Source organism: Rana temporaria, chromosome 5, assembly GCF_905171775.1.
Source record: "Rana temporaria chromosome 5, aRanTem1.1, whole genome shotgun sequence".
In the NCBI taxonomy this organism is placed as follows: domain Eukaryota; kingdom Metazoa; phylum Chordata; class Amphibia; order Anura; family Ranidae; genus Rana; species Rana temporaria.
In genome coordinates, this window is record NC_053493.1 from 394,473,286 (window position 1) to 394,490,942 (window position 17,657).

Below are 17,657 nucleotides of genomic sequence, written 5' to 3' on the forward strand. Positions count from 1 at the left end.
GGCCCTGGGGACCTCTGGGCCCTTTAATACAAAATAAATAAAAAAGGGGGTTTGCCACATGGGGCCCTGGGGACCTCTGAGCCCTTTAATAAAATATATATATATATATATATATATATATATATATATATATATATATATATATATATATATATATATATAAAATATAAGAAATAAAATAATATAAAAAATAAATAAAAACATTTTATAAAAAAAGGGGGGTTGCCCTCTGGGCCCTTTAATAATAATAATAATAATAATAATAATAATAATATAATATATATATAAAAAATAAAAGAAATAAAATATATAAGAAATATATATTTTTTTTATAAAAAAGGGGGGTTGTCATCCAGGGCCCTGGGGATCTCCGGGCCCCTGGGGACCTCCGGACCCCTAAAAAAAAAAAAAATTGGCCCTTTAATAAAAAATAAAATAAAAAAATATAAAAAAATATATATATTTTTTTATATATATATATATATATATATAAAAAAAAGGGGTTGCCATCCGGGCCCCTGGGGACCTCCGGGCCCCTTACAGGTGTACGGCCTGTACCCCCCTGATGGCGGCCCTGGCCAGAACTATGCAAAGTAAAAGATTACATTTAAACCAGGAACCACTTTATACTCAATGTCCCCGGCATCCCCACCACAACCTGGAAGTTCCAAGGCTGGCTTGCTCTGGAGCCCAGGACCACAACTTCTTCATAATACCGTATATACTCGAGTATAAGCCAAGTTTTTCAGCCCCTTTTTTAGGGCTGAAAATAGCCCCCTCGGCTTATACTCGAGTCAGTGTACCTGAAGGACTGCGGGCGTCCATTTTTCAAAAGTCGCGGCTTCCTCTTGGTCCCGTTCCGTGATAGGCGGTTGACACTGTGTTCCGCTACTGCCTATCACGGAGGTCCTCTCATTCTCGGACTTTCCCAGTAGACTCTGTGTTCAGTGTTCCGCCAATCACTCCCCCTTCTGTTATCCAACAGGGATGGAGGCATATGTTTTTAATATGCCTCATTTAAAGTCCCGATCCTAGTTTTCTTTATATCATACAGGGATGGAGATGTGTTTTGTTGATACCCTTATACATTTATGCATTTTTTCCAGTGCTCTTTACTACTATACCAAGCATAGGTAGGGGCAGTGCTTTAACTGGGCCGGAACGCGGCGGTACTCAGTACCGCCACTTCCAAAAATGGCCCTGGAGAGTACCAGCACCTCTCCGTGCGCCCAGTACGTGGGTTTCTTGTACCGGAACGCACTGGCGTATCACACCGGGCGCAACATTGGGGGGGGGCACAATATACCAGCGTCCGTGTCACTTTTTTTAAATCAGTAAAATGTTAATACTGTGTCACTGTTCCGAGCACGGCCACCATTTTGCGGCAGCTGGCAACCTGTGATTGGGCGTATGTGGTCATGTGCTGGTGGGGCTGGCCAATCCATAAACGTGGGCGGGCGCATGCCCAAAGGCTGCCCCTGGAGGAGTCCCGCCCGCGTTTCTGTATCCGCTACAATCTTCTCCTCCACCCTGACAGCGCCGGTCCGGATGTGTGCAGTGGACTTCATCTGGGAGGGACAGCCGGCCAACTCAGTCTTGACACGACAGGTGAGCCTGACGATACATATGGGAGTAGGACTCGGCAGTCGGCACCAGCACCTAGTTGGGGAGACTCAGACTCACGCCACCGCCATGCCACGTGTTAATGCATTGCCCGACCAGGCCAGCCACTCACTCTCCAGCAAGTACACACGCAGCATGCCTGCCCTGAGGGCCTAAGCACAGTACTCACTTACAGTAACAACATGCCTGTCTGCCTGATGCCATTGCCAAAAGCCCCCTCCTGCTGCGGCCTGCAATAATTTGATCAATAACAGAGCTTCATGATCTATACCCTCAGGGCTTTCAGCATGTAAGGGGTTAAATGATTAATCCAGTGTAATGCATCCTTCAGGGCTTTCAGCATGTAAGGGGTTAAATGATTGCAAGATTAATCATTTAATCCCTTATAGTAAGGGGTTAAATGATTAATCCTGCAATAATTTAACTCCTTACATGCTGAAAGCCCTGAAGGATGCATTAGACTGGATTAATCATTTAACCCCCTACATGCTGAAAGCCCTGAGAGGGATACATTACATAGGATTAAGGATGAGCTCCAGAGTGTTCGCACAGTGCACGTGCAGAGCCCATTTTGTTCAATACCCTTTTGCACATTTTATTTATGTTCAGTAGCTCTTTCTACAGTAGCTCTTTTTCAGGGTACTTTCTAAGGGTATTTTCATGTTCAGTATTGGGGGGGGGGGGGGAGCACCGGCGCCTAATAGAGTACCGGCACCTCTTTTGGCCCCCTTAAAGCACTGGGTAGGGGTAGTGACACACCCACAGTCACCTGCCCTCCATCTACTCATCAGTATTTATATGCCTCTATTGAGGAGACTGAAAAAGTTTAGTTAGGACTGCAGAATGCAGAGAGCCTTGGCGATGGCCTGCAGCTTAATCATGTATTTGCAAATGCGTGCAACCAATCCTCTGTTTTTAATGCACACAGTTAGACAGTTGAATTTGGTTTGCTGTTTGGGTGGTAAGTGTGAGCCTGGTTATTACTAGGGTTGTCCAGATACCGATACTAGTATCGGTATCGGGACCGATACCGAGTATTTGCGGGAGTACTCGTACTCGCGCAAATGCTCCCGATACCTAAATAGAATACTTTTTTTGTATTTATCAACATGTTCTATGAAAATTCTTTGAGTTTTTTACTACTGCGTGACAAGCAAATAAAACATTTTTATTCATTTTTACTCATTTTTATTCTTTTATAATGTCTTGAGTTAGAGTTCTTCATAATTCTAAAGAAAATATCCTTAGTCTGTATTGTGGTTTGAAAACTGTCACATGACATTTAAAAAAAGTATCGGTATTCGGTATCGGCGACTACATGAAAAAAAGTATCGGTACTTGTACTCGGTCCTAAAAAAGTGGTATCGGGACAACCCTAGTTATTACATATACAACCAGTGGCGGCCCGTCCATAGGGACGCACGGGCGCCGCCCCCCCCTCCCACAGTCACAAAAAAAAAAAAAAATAAAAAAATAAAAAAAAAAAACGGGCCCTTTAAGAACTTTTATTCGGCTAAAATGTCATTTTGACATTTTAGCCGCAGTTCTGGCGGCCGTCTATAGAGGGCGCTGCAGCGCCACCCCCTCTCGCAAACAAATAACACACATTCGTGCATAAATGCACGAATGTATGTTATTGGTTGTTGCCAGCTGCCTTGTCTATTCATATAACAGGACGTGGGACGCCGGTTACCCGAATAGCGGCAGCTGGTTGGCTGAGGGGAACTGCCTATCAAAGCCAGCGGCTCTGATAGGCTTTTCTCCGGCTCTCAGCTGTCTATACTCTGAGCGCAGGCAATCTGCGCTCATTGTATAAGACAAACGGCCGTTTCAGCCAATCAGGTTCCCGGATTCTGGTTATCAGGAACCTGATTGGCTGAAGCTTCACCACAGCGGCAGAAGACATCGAGGGAGCACATGGAATCCTCAGGTAAGTGCTTTTTACAGGGAAAGGGGAACAGTGACATCATGGGGCACAGAGGTGACAATTGGCACAGTGGCATCATGGGGCACAGTGGTGACAAAGGGCACAGTGGCATCATGGGGCACAGTGGTGACAAAGGGCACAGTGGCATCATGGGGCACAGTGGTGACAATTAAAGGGCACAGTGGTGACAATTGGCACAGTGGCAACAGTTGAGGGGCACAGTGGCTGCGTTTGATGGCATGGCACAGTGGTGACAATTGATGGCACAGTGACTGCGTTTGATGGTATGGCACAGTGGTGACAATTGATGGCACAGTGGCTGCGTTTGATGGCATGGCACAGTGGTGACAGTTGATGGCACAGTTGCTGTGTTGCATGGCACAGTGGTGACAATTGATGGCACAGTGGCTGCGTTTGATGGCATGGCACAGTGGTGACAATTGATGGCACAGTGGTTGCGTTTGATGGCATGGCACAGTGGTGACAATTGATGGCACAGTGGCTGCGTTTGATGGCATGGCACAGTGGTGACAATTGATGGCACAGTGGCTGCGTTTGATGGCATGGCACAGTGGTGACAATTGATGGCACAGTGGCTGCGTTTGATGGCATGGCACAGTGGTGACAATTGATGGCACAGTTGCTGTTTGATGGCATGGCACAGTGGTGACAATTGATGGCACAGTGGCTGCGTTTGATGGCATGGCACAGTGGTGACAATTGATGGCACAGTGGCTGCATGTGATGGGCACAGTGAGGCTGCAATTTTTTTTTTTTTCGTTTGCGCCCCCCCAAAAATTTTGAGCACCAGCCGCCACTGTATACAACTTTATTTATACTTACTTTTGCTTAAAAACACATTTCATTTAAAGTCCCAAAAACTCCCCCTTCTGTCCGCCAATCACGGACGTCCTCTTGTCCGAGGATGAATGAAGGTCCGTGATTGGCGAAACACTGAACACAGTGGGCTAGATTCAGGTAGTTTTGCCTATTGTTACGGCGGCGCAGCGTATCGTATTTACGCTGCACCGCCGTAAGTTAGAGAGGCAAGTGCTGTATTCACAAAGCACTTGCCTCCTAACTTACAGCGGCGTAGCGTAAATGGGGCCGGCGTAAGCGCGCCTAATTCAAATGAGGATAAGGGGGGCGTGTTTTATTTAATCTAATGGTGACCCCGCGTATTTTAAGTTTTTTACACATGCGCCGTTCGTGAAAGAATCCCAGTGCGCATGCTCGAAATTCCGCTGCAAATCGTCATTGCTTTCGAACGTAAATGACGTCCAGCCCTATTCGCGAACGACTTACGCAAACGATGTAAAAAATTCAAATCTCGAAGCGGGAACGACGTCCATACTTAACATTGGCTGCGCCTCCTAATAGCAGGAGTAACCTTACGCCGAAAAAGCCTAACGTAAACGACGTAACAAAATTGCGCCGGGCGTACGTACGTTTGTGAATCGGCGTATCTAGGTCATTTTCATATTCTACGCCGAAAACAACGGAAGCGCCCCTAGCGGCCAGCGTAAAATTGCACACAATTATACGCCCCCGTATTCAAGTTACGTCGGCAGAGGAAGCCTATTTTTTCAACGTATCTGCCTTTGAGAATCGGCGTAAAGATACGACGGCGCAGATTTGAAATTAATATCTGGAGATACGCCGCCGTAACTTGTTGCTGAATCTAGCCCAGTGTCTGCTGGGAAACTGAGTCAGAGGATGAGCGGACCTCCGTGATAGGCGATAGCGGAACACAGTGTCAAACGCCTATCACGGAAAAGGACCAGGAGCAAGCCGCGACTTTTGAAAAATGGATGCCTGCAGCCTGTCAAGAATACAGGTACACTGTAAAGTGGGCACAGTGAGAATGGGCACAGGAAGGCTACAATGGGCACAGTGAGAATGGGCACAGTAAGACTGCAAAGGGCACAGTAAGGCTGAAATGGGCACAGTGAGAATGGGCACAGTAAGGCTGCAATGGGCACAGTAAGACTACAATGGGCACAGTGAGAATGGGCACAGTAAGGCTGCAATGGGCACAGTAAGGCTGCAATGGGCACAGTGAGAATGGGCACAGTAAGGCTGCAATGGGCACAGTGAGAATGGGCACAGTGAGGTTGCAAATGGGCACATTGAGGTTGCAAATGGGCACAGGGAGGCGTTTAAAAATGCACAGTGAAGCTGCAAATGGGCATTGTTGACCCTCTTTTCCGCTTACAGTAGCTGCTGCATTCTCACCCTAGGCTTATACTCGAGTCAATACATTTTCCCAGTTTTGGGTGGTAAAATTAGGTCCTCGGCTTATACTCAGGTCGGCTTATACTCGAGTATATACGGTAATCCCATTCTGCTTGGGCAGAGTACAGGGAAGATATTGGGGTCTAATAATCTCTGATGTCTTTATACTTCAGTTTAGGAAGACTTTACCCCCCTTCCTGACCAGGCCATTTTTTACTAATCTACACTGTGCTACTTTAGGCTGGGTTCACACCATTGCAAATTGGAGGTGGATTCACCACATTCATTTTGCAATAGCAGGGGATTTTGACCGGCTCTCTATGAAGCCGGTTCATATATCCACACCTCCCAACTTTTTGAGATGGGAAGGAGGGACACCTATCAGCAAAAGTATGCAGGCATAGGACACACCCCTTTCCACGTCAACTTAAAGCGGTGGTTCACCCACACTAACAACATTTTAGCATTAAATTAGGCATAGTAGCACGAGCTACAGTATGCCTGTATTGATTTTTTTAGCCCCGTACTCACTGTGCAATCCTATATACAAGATTACGACTCCCCGCGGGGAATGGGCGTTCCTATGGAGAGGGAGGATGATTGACGGCCGGCTATGGCACGTCACGCTCCCCGAAGATAGCCGGAACAGGTCTCGGCTCTTCACGGCGCTATACGGCGCCTGCGCATAGACTATGCGCAGGCGCCGTGAAGCGCCAAGTCCTATTTCGGCTATTTCCGGAGAAGCGTGACGCGCCAGAGCCGGCCGTCAATCATCTTCCCTCTGGATAGGAACGCCCATTCCCCGCGGGGAGTCTGAATCTTCTATATAGGATTGCACAGTGAGTACCGGGCTAAAAAAATCAATACAGGCATACTGTAGCTCGCGCTACTATGCCTAATTTAATGCTATAAAAAAAATAATGTTTTATTAGGGTGAACCACCGCTTTAAAGGATAATTGTACAAAAAAAACAAGATTGGTTAAACCCACAAGTGCTTTTTTTACCACTGCTTTTCCTTTATATTGGCTTTTGGAATTGACAAATGCAACAATTTAGAAATCAGATGAAAGGTTTAGCACTGGAAAACACTTTTTGAGAGATAAAAAGAGCATTTTATATACAAATATATGGATCAGACCAAAATGAGGAACAAATGAGGAGGAATGAGGGACAAAGGGACAGTCCCTCCAAATCAGGGACAGTTAGGAGCTATACATATCCCCGCAGCATGTCCGGTGCGATTTGCACAAAAACATTGTGCATCTTTTGGCTCGTTTCAGGTCCGAATTCAGCCCAAAATTCGGGCTCAAATCAGACCTGAAATGGTGAACCAGGACGCAGCGAACCCCTGCTGTGAGCCGCATGCGGCTCATATGTGATCCCAGACTTAACTGGTGATTGCGCGGACATACAATGCTGTACCCCAAACAAAAATTATATATTTTTTTACACACAAATAGAGCTTTCTTTTGGTGATATTTAACCCCCACTAGGTTTTTCATTTTTTGCGATATTAACGAAAAAAGACAGACAATGAAAAAAAAATGTCTTTCTGAAAACATATCCAATAACAAAAACAAAAAAAAAAATCGAATTTCTTTATAAATGTATTTATTTAATACTTATTTAATACTTCTAATGGCGGTGAACAGCAACATGACTGCGATACTGGGGCGGTCAATCTGACACTAACTGCCACTTGACTAACTACCACTGACATCACCAGTGACATTACAGTAATAATACAGTGATCAGTGCTAATAATATGCACTGTCAGGCCCCGTACACACGACCGGATCTATCCGCTGGGATTTATCCGTGGATCAGTTCCAGCGGATAGATCCGGTCGTGTGTAGGCCCGAGCGGACAATTTTCGGCGGACATTTGTCCAGCCGACGGATTCCCAGCGGATAAAAATTTTGTAGCATGGTACAAAATCTATCCGCTGGGATCCTGTCCGTCGGACTTATCCGGTCGTCTGTACAGACTCACCGGATAAGTCCGTCCGATCCCATCCCTCGCATGCGTCGAAATGATTTGACGAATGCGTGGAAGTATTTACCTTCCAGCGTCGCGCACGTCGCCGCGTCATCGTCGCGGCGACGGCGCGGATACGTCACCGCGGATGTTTTCCTCGCGGATTTTGATCCGATGGTGTGTACAGCCATCGGATCTAAATCCGGAGGAGAAATGTCCGATGGAAACGGTCCATCGGATATCTCCTCGTCTGTACGAGGCCTTACTGTACTAATGACACTGGGTAGGAAGCCGTTAAGATCTAGGGCGATCAAGGGGTTAAATGTGTGTCTAACTATGTGTAATGTGTGTGTGATATAGGTGCTGCTTTTACTAAAGATCTTTTTTCCCTGCTTAGCAGCAAGGTTTCCTGTCAGTGAACAACACCATTTGTCACAGTGTGCATAGCTTAGGGTGACCAGACATCCCCAGTTTCAGGGGACAGTCCCCTGATTGAGGACACTGTCCCCGGACCAAGTCTGTCCCTGGTTTTGTCCCCAGAATGGATTTAAAAGGGGCAGGGGCAATTTCAAAGACAATCAGTGCAGCAAAATTAGAATTACACCCCCCCGCTCCGCCGTGCCTACTAGCATAGGGGGGTTGTATTTTTTCCATTATCTGTGCCCCTTTCTGATGATCATGTGCTGGTCGGAGCGGAGGGAATATTTCTTCAGTTTCGGGTGCATGCCCATTCAGCTTCGCTTGCATGTTCTTCTGCCTTGGCTCAAATCTTGGCCAGCCACCTGCCTATCTCCTTGCCTTCCCTGGCGGAGTGATCTTCCTCCGCCCCCCACCCAGTAGTAGCCGGGCAGGGCCGGATTAACATAGGGGCTGATGGAGCTGCAGCTCCAGGCCCCTTTCTCAAGATAGGCCCATTTGCCCACAAAAAAAAAGAAAAAAAAGATCGACTTTGGGGGTTGTAGCTCGATGACCAGAGGTCACAGAAACACCACATTTGGGGGGTGTGCAGTTGAAGAGCTACCCCACAACTGGTCAAAATATGGGACGGCTATCATTTATGGTTCCGGAGATACGGGCCTGCTTGCACAGCCTGTCAGAAGCTACATTCAGAGTGGCCAATATAAATACAAGCTGACACACTACAGCAGACTGATAGGATCACAGTGCTTATAATAATCATTTGTATATTACTTATGGTAATTAACCCCTTGCCACCCAGGCCAATTCTGACACTTCTCTACTACATGTAAAAATCAACATTTGTTTTTTGCTAGAAAATGACTCTATGGTGGTCTTTGCACTTTTTATGTTGCAGGGTACAGAGCTGCACGATTCTGGCTAAAATGAGAATTGCAATTTTTTTGCTTAGAAGATAGATCACGATTCTCTCACGATTCTTGCAGCGTAACATCATCTTTCACATTAAAATAATAAAAAATGGGCTAACTTCACTGTTTTGTTTTTATGGTTTTTATTATTCATTGAAGTGGGAAAATGCATTTTTTTTCCTCGGTTTAGGCCGATACGTATTCTTCTACATATTTTTGGTAAAAAAAAAAAAAAAATCGCAATAAGCGACTGGTTTGCGCAAAAGTTATAGCGCTTACAAAATAGGGGACAGAATTATTTTTTTTTAATTATTTTTTTTTAATAGAAATGGCGGCGATCTGCGATTTTTAATGGGACTGCGACGTTATGGCGGACACATCGGACACATTTTTGGCGCCATTCACATTTATACTGCGATCAGTGCTATAAATATGCACTAATTACAGTATAAATGTGACTGGCATTGAAGGGGTTAACACTAGGGGTGAGGAAGGGGTTAAATGTATCCCTGCTTAGTGTTCTAACTGTGGGGGAGGGGGGTGACTGGGGGGGTGACCGATCTGTGTCCCTATGTACAAGAGACACAGATCCGTCTCCTCTCCAGAGACAGCACCGCTGTCTCTGTGTAAAACGGCAATGAGAGATGATCTCATATGTTTACATATGAGATCCTCTCTCATTGGCCGCACAGATCGCCTCGCGAACGGCCACTCTGATTGGCCGTTCGCGGCGATCTGTAATTGGCTGTGTCCGAGGGACACGGCCAACACAGATTTTCCCCGCAGCGCGCTCTGGAGCGCGCGCGGGGAACGCCCAAAGGGGCGGCCGTCAATTGACGGCAGTTTGGAAATTGGGATCCGCACTGTAGCCGTCAATTGACGGCAGGCGGATCCCAAGTGGTTAATCTGGCCCTGTAGCCGGGGCCCGAAGAGTAAGACTTGAGAGGCTGTGAGGCGGGCGGCGACGGCCAGAGAGTCGCTGATTACCGTCATTACCAGTAAAGAAAAAATATGTCACCGGATTTCATTTCAATAAAAAACTGGTCACCTTAGCATAGCTGCACAAGGCAATAACGCCATCACCACCAGGCATCTTTACCTTACTATGTAACCAGCAGGTGCTATCTAGAGCCATCAAAAGCAAAAATCATGCCCAGTTTTTGCCCCTGTGCACACCACACGTTTTTTTGTCTCTGGCCTTCAGAAGGGCTCAAGGCATCTATATAATTCACACAGTCTCTTTTTAATACACAGCGGGTAAAATAAGTATTGAACAGGTCACCATTTTCCAAGGTAAATATATTTCTAAAGGTGTGATTGACATGGAATTTTCACCACATGTCAGTAAATTGGTACCTTAGTTGGGAATGACGCCTCCTGTATGGAGAAACTGGTCCCATGCATTGCTCAGGTGTGATTTTGGCCCGTTCTTCCACACAAACAGTCTTCAAATGTTGAAGGTTCTGTGGGCCTCTTCTATGAACTCTGATCTTTAGTTCTTTCCATAGATTTTCTATTGGATTCAAGTCAGGTGATTGGCTGGGCCATTCCAGGAGCTTTATTTTCTTTCTTTGAAACCAATTGAGAGTCTCCTTGGCTTTGTGTTTGGGATCATTGTGTTGCTGAAATGTCCGCCCTCATTTCATCTTCATCATCCTGGTAGATGGCATCAAATTTTTATCAAGAACGTGGAACCCATCTAGAACAGGGGTCTTCAAACCGCAGCAGGAAACCGGAGGAAGACCTGCCCTGGAGGAGACCAAGCAAGGCAAGCCAATGTCCCGGGATAGGCCTGGTGACTTCGTTATAGAGGGACCCACAGCTCTACTTGTCTTATAGTCCGCCGGATCAGTATAAAGGCTCTTTACTGTAAGGCTGGAAGTTCAAGACTCAAATCCTGTGGCAGAGGATTCCTGGCTATCCACGATCATTCTCAGACAGTGTGTGGCAGAGACTGTTCTCACACTGAGGACAGTGTCTTTTTGTGGCAGGGGGTGTATATAGCGCCCTGCTCCCAAAGACTGGGGCGCTATTCTAAATTTAGAGGGTGTCTGAGCCAATAGTGGGCTCAGACTTTGTTGAATTCAATTGAAATTAGCCTCTGTTCTGGCTATGGTTGTGTTTGATAGGATTTCCCACTGTTGCCTGTAGGTGGCGTTACCACCTCAGGCCAATGTGGGAACACAAGCAAACCATAGTGTATTGGGTGACCCTTCTCGGCAGCAGCCCAGTGGGAGTGGTGCCCCGCTGTGCATGCCGGGAATGGGTACTTAAGGGGCAGACACCGTTTTTCGGGGCCCCTTTGCCTCGTGGCCCTCCTGGCACCAGAAATGTGTGTGTGATTCCAGCCCCGGGACCACGTTGGTCCGAGGCTGCATCTCTATTGAGTAGGCCCAGCTATGCTCGCTGGGGCCTATGATTCTAATGGGGATCCCAAGCTGTCCATCCAAGTGAGGGAAGCGCTTAACCAAGTCTGCCGGATCGGCTTAAAGGCTCTTTACTGTAAAGCCTCGTACACAGGACCGAGGAACACATCGTTTTCCTCGTCGAGTACCTTGTCAGGCTGTCGAGGAACTCGACAAGGCCAGTTTCTCCATTCCCGTCGAGGAAATAGAGAACTTGCTCTCTTTTTGGCTCGTCGAGTTTCTCGACAGTTTCCTCGCCAAAAATGTACACACGACCGGTTTCCTCGGCAAAAAAATATCTCCCAACAAGTTTCTTGCTGGTTTTTGCAGAGAAACTCGGTCTTGTGTACAAGGCCTGAGGCTAGAAGTTTGGGACTCAAATCCTGGGGCAGAGGACTCCTGGCTATCCATGATCATTCTCAGACGGTCTGTGGCAGAGACTGTTCTCATACTGGTTCGTGCATCATCCCGGGTGCTAGGCCATGTGAGAGGGGCCTATCCGGGTGAGCAATACCCACTCAAGAGGGAGTGGTGACTGACTGATCGGAACTTTGGATATTTTTGTGCATTCTGTACCGCGTACCCGAACCTTCCCCTTCTCTCTATACTCTCCACTTTCTTCACAAGTTTTATGCAGCAAAAATAAAGCCTCAGGCCTTGTACACACGGGCAAGAATCTCATCAGGAAAAACCCGTTGTTTTCCCTGACGAGATTCTTGGCAAGAAACCCTTGCCGCCCGAGTGTACAGACTTTCGTTTCAAAAGAACCGCGGTTCTCTTGAAAGGAAAGAACCCGGTGACGTCATCGCGTATGACGAGCATGCGCTCGTCACATTCGATGTCACCGCCGCCATCTTGCCTCACCCTCTCTATGCCATGGAAGCTTCCACGCATGCGCCAAAGTAATTTCGAGCATGCACGGGTTTCCACGGCGACAGGTAAGTACACACACTCTCGGGTTTCTCGTCGGGAAACAGGCCGACAAGAATCCCGATGAGAAAAAAGAGAGCAGGTCCTCTTTTTTTCTCGTTGAGATTCTGGCCAGATTTTCAGATGAGAAACCTGAAAGCCTCGTACACACGCACGGGAATCTCGGCAATAAGCAGTTTTCTTGCTGGTTTTTCCCGAGAATACCGGTCATGTGTACGAGGCTTAACAGTTGAAGGTTTTACATCTTGTGTGGACATTGCAATTTCTATAGACTTTCTTTCCCTGACAACGGACTTAAAGGGGCGTGCAGAACCCAGGTCTGGGCCAGCAGCTCCTTCAGGGGTAGTGCTACACATGCAAGAGGCCACCCTCACCCTCTTGGGCTCCGCTGTAAGGTACGTGACACCCTGGTTGAGAAACCCTGTTATAGGGCTAGATTCAGGTACAGTTACGCCAGCGTATCAGTAGATACGCCGTCGTAACTCTGAATCTACGCCGTCGTAAATTTAAGCGTATTCTGGAAACCAGATACGCTTAAATTAGGCTAAGATACGAGCAGCGTAAGTCTCCTACGCCGTCGTATCTTAGGATGCATATTTACGCTGGCCGCTAGGTGGCGCTTCCGTTGAGTTTGGCGTAGAAAATGCAAATGACTAGATACGCCGATTCAGAAATGTACGTGCGCCCGGCGCATTTTTTTTCCGGCGTTTACGTTAGGCCCCGTACACACGACCAGATCTATCCGCTGAAAGTGGTCCGGGACAGATCCAGTCGTGTGTAGGCCCAACCGGACAATTGTCCGGCGGATCGGACAGTTTCCAGCGTCGAACAAATAGCTGGCCTAGTCAATGTTAAGTATGGCCGTCGTTCCCACGTCAAAATTTGACGTCGTTTGCGTAAGTCGTCCGTGAATGGGGCTGGACGTAATTTACGTTCACGTCGAAACCAATACGTCCTTGCGGCATACTTTGGAGCAATGCACACTGGGATATGTCCACGGACGGCGCATGCGCCGTTCGTAAAAAACGTCAATCACGTCAGGTCACGAATAATTTACATAAAACACGCCCCCCTGTTCCACATTTGAGTTAGGCGCGCTTAGGCCGGCCCATTTACGCTACGCCGCCGTAACTTAGGAGGCAAGTGCTTTGTGAATACAGCACTTGCCTCTCTGACTTACGGCGGCGTAGCGTATATGCGATACGCTACGCCGCCTCAAAATTACGCAGACATACCTGAATCTAGCCCATAGATTCATGTTCTGATTGGCTCAATGAACAGTGCAATGCTGGCTTTTGGCTGTTTGGTTGGAGTTTCCTCTTTATGCTCTATGCAGTATACTTGTATCCTCCACATACTGAGAAGCTGAGCAGCCCAGTGTGCGTCCATGCCGGCGATCCATCGCAGGATAAGTTCCCTGTTTGGTATTCTGTTCCCTTATTGACCTCCACACACTTGTGTAGAGCTGGCTTATCTTCTTTATTACCTTTGCTGCACATGGGGGGGGGGGGTCAAACAACACAGAGCTGACGGGTTTGTGCGCCTGCGCGGCATTCTCTGTAACGGTTTTCACGGCAGGAGAGCGCCCCAAGACACCGTACTCAAGGCAGAGTTTTTATTTTCATCTCAGTTGAAGCCAGCGTCTGTCTGCCCATCCAATGATTGCCTGCAGGAGGCAATCGTTTTTATAAGTCGTTTCTGGCGGAATGTTCTGCCTTTATCGTACACAGCTCCCTGTTTTATCACTCTTTGCATTTCAACATGATCAATGATTTTTATTTTTTAAAAGGAAACTTCAGGCAAAATTCAAAATTCAATAATGTGAAATGTAGCGTGAAAAAGCCGTGTTTACTTTTTTATTTTTTATTTATTTTGACTGAAAAAAAAAAAAAAAATGTCGATCATGTTTTGGGCCTGCAGCAAATATTTAGAGAACTAGCTGTTACGTATAATGTGGTTCCCCCCCCCCCCCCCCAACGGTGACCCCCTCCTGTCACGGAAATTACTTGATTAGGATCGTGATTTTAAGAGCTGCAGCTCAAATGTAGGGGAAAAAAAACAGCTGCACACAACCTGATAACAGGTGAGAGTACCGTTTTTTTACCTTGATTAAAGCATTTAATTTTTTTTTTTTAACGTTTGTTTACGTAGATAAAATGGAGGGGTATGTAAAAAAAGCTACGGAAAAACACGCTTTAACCACTTGCCACCCAGGCCAATTCTGACATTTCTCTCCTACATGTAAAAATCATATTTTTTTTGCTCAAAAATTACATAGAACCCCTAAACATTATGGCCCAGATTCAAGAAGCTATTGCGCCCGCGCAACCTGTTTTGTTTTGCTCCCGCGTAGCGAATGCCCCTGATTCAGGAACATCGCTACGCGGACTGCAGCCTAGGATATGACAGACATAAGCCTCCTTATGCCTTCATATCTCAGGCTGCATTCTTGCGTTGGCCGCTAGGGGGCGCGGCCATTGTGATCGGCGTATAGTATGCAAATTGCATACTACCACCGATTCACAAAAGTTGCGCGGGCCCTGCGCACGCAAGGTACAGAGTTTCCGTACGGCGACTTTAGCGTAAGGCTGCTCCTGCTAATAGTAGGAGCAGCCAATGCTAAAGTATAGCCGCCCTTCCCGCTCGTGAAATTTAAATTTCACATCGTTTACGTAAGTGATTCGTGAATGGCGCTGGACGCCATTCACGTTCACTTAGAAGCAAATTACGTCCTTGCGACGTCATTTGCCGCAATGCACGTCAGGAAAGTTTCCCGACGGAGCATGCGCTGTTCGCTCGGCGCGGGAGCGCGCCTAATTTAAATGATTCCCGCCCCGGGCGGGATCATTTACATTAGGCGCCCTTACGCAGGGCTAATTAGCATAGCGCCCGCACAATTTACGGAGCTACTGCTCCGTGAATCGCGGGCAAATCAAAATATTTGCGTGGGCGCAGAGCAAAAATCGTTGCCCTTTGCCCACGCAAATATTGCGCGGATCTACCTGAATCTGGGCCCATATATTTAAATATATATATATATATATATATGTAGCGCCCCCTTACTTTCAGTATGGGCACTACGCTAAAGTTAATGGGGAATGGGAGAGTTATTTTGCTCCCATTCACAGATTGTTTACATTTCGGGACATCTGTCATTGCAGAAATGTCCACTGGGTCAGTCTGTGGTCCAGGGATGCGGTACCATCCCTGGCTGGCAGTTGGCGCCAGTGGGGTTCTGGCAGAGTGAGTTTCCTCAGCAGCCAATTAGAGGAGTTTCTCCCTCGCAAGGCATGCTGGGGAAGGGTATATCTGGGACAGGTGTCATGTGTTCTAAAATCTTTGCGGGGTCCCCGTTCCAGGTGCGGCATCCACCTTCAGGGTGCGCGCATCCATGGACCCCGCCGGCGTGGCCCACCTGGCCAAAACCGCAGACTACACAAACCCTCATCCGGAGGTACAAAGGGACCCCAGTGACTTGCTGGGTTCCCGGTTCTATTGAAAGGATCCCAGGCTGGGTGCCGTACGATTGGGGAGTTGGTTTGAGGGGGACCCGGAGGCAGGTCGTCCAACAGAGCCTGAACAAACCAATTGGGGATCTGGTGACCGGAGTACTGACAGGTATGTCGCAGTCATCTGGTGACTAATTCAGAAATCCTAAGTGACATCTTGGCTGCCAGGCTTACAAAGAGAGGTCTGTCCGGGATCACTTTACCCACTCAGTGGCGACGAGTTACAAATTGGTACTATACAGAGCAGTACTGACTGCTCCATTTAATATCCAGGCCTGATACCGCAAGGTTCTTCCTCTCTCTCTTTTCATCAACCTCATCCTTCCCAATTTATGTTGCTGTTGGCCTGGAAAATAAAGCATTGGAAAAACCCTTTATTCACTGTCTGGACCTTCGCTCACTGTTTGTCTTTGCCACTGCACCCCTGGGCCATATCAAGGTAACTCAATATGCCGATCCCAAAAACAAACCAGCGGCTCCTGCAGGGGGTAGCGGTATATATAAATATATATATGTATGTATGTATGTGTTTTTTTAGCAAAGACACTAGAGAATACAATGGTGGTTTTTGCAACTTTTTATCTCTAAAGCCTCGTACACACGATCAGTCCATCCGATGAGAACGGACTGAAGGACCGTTTCATCGGTTAACCGATGAAGCTGACTGATGGTCTGATGTGCCTACACACCATCAGTTAAAAAAACGATCGAGTCCAACGCGGTGACGTAAAACATAACGACGTGCTGAGAAAAATTAAGTTCAATGCTTCCAAGCATGCGTCGACTTGATTCTGAGCATGCGCAGGATTTTAGGCGTCCATCGGTTGAATTTTAAAGCAAGTTCTAAATTTTTCGACCGAAGGATAACGGACCGATGGGGCCCACACACCATCGGTTTGGACCGATAAAACAGACCTTCAGTCCGTTTCCATCGGTTTTGACTGACCGTGTGTACGCGGCCTAAGGCCTCGTACACGCGATCGGTTAACCAAAGGATAACGGTCTGATGGACCGTTTTCATCGGTCCAAACCGCTCGTGTGTGGGCCCCATAGGTTATTTAACCTTCGGGTTAAAACATGGCAACTTGCTTTAAAATTTAACCGTTGGATTGCTAACCGATAGGTCAAAACCGATCGTTAGTAGGCACAGCCATCGGTTAAAAATCCACGCATGCTCAGAATCAAGTCGACGCATGCTTGGAACCATTGAACTTCGTTTTTTTAAGCACGTCGCGTGTTTTACGTCACCGCATTCTGACACGATCGGTTATTTAAACGATGGTGTGTAGGCACGACGGACCATCAGTCAGCTTCATCGGTTAACCTATGACAACGGTCCCTCGGTCCATTCTCATCGGATGGACTGATTGTGTGTACGCGGCATAACGGTATTTGTACAGCAATTTTTCTAACTCTTTTTTTGGGAAAAAAAATGTTTTGTGCTTTTTGTAGTAACCCCCAGCTCTGCTGATCCCCCACTCAGTAGCAATCCCCATCTCTGCTGATTTCTCGCTCAGTATTAACCCCCAGATCTGCTGACTCCCCACTCAGTAGTAACCCCCAGCTCTGCTGATTCCTCGCTCAGTAGTAACCCCAAGCTCTGCTGATCCCTCTCTCAGTAGTAACCCCCAGCTCTGCTTATCCCTCGCTCAATAGTAACCCCCAGCTCTGCTGATTCCTCGCTCAGTAGTAACCCCAAGCTCTGCTGATCCCTCTCTCAGT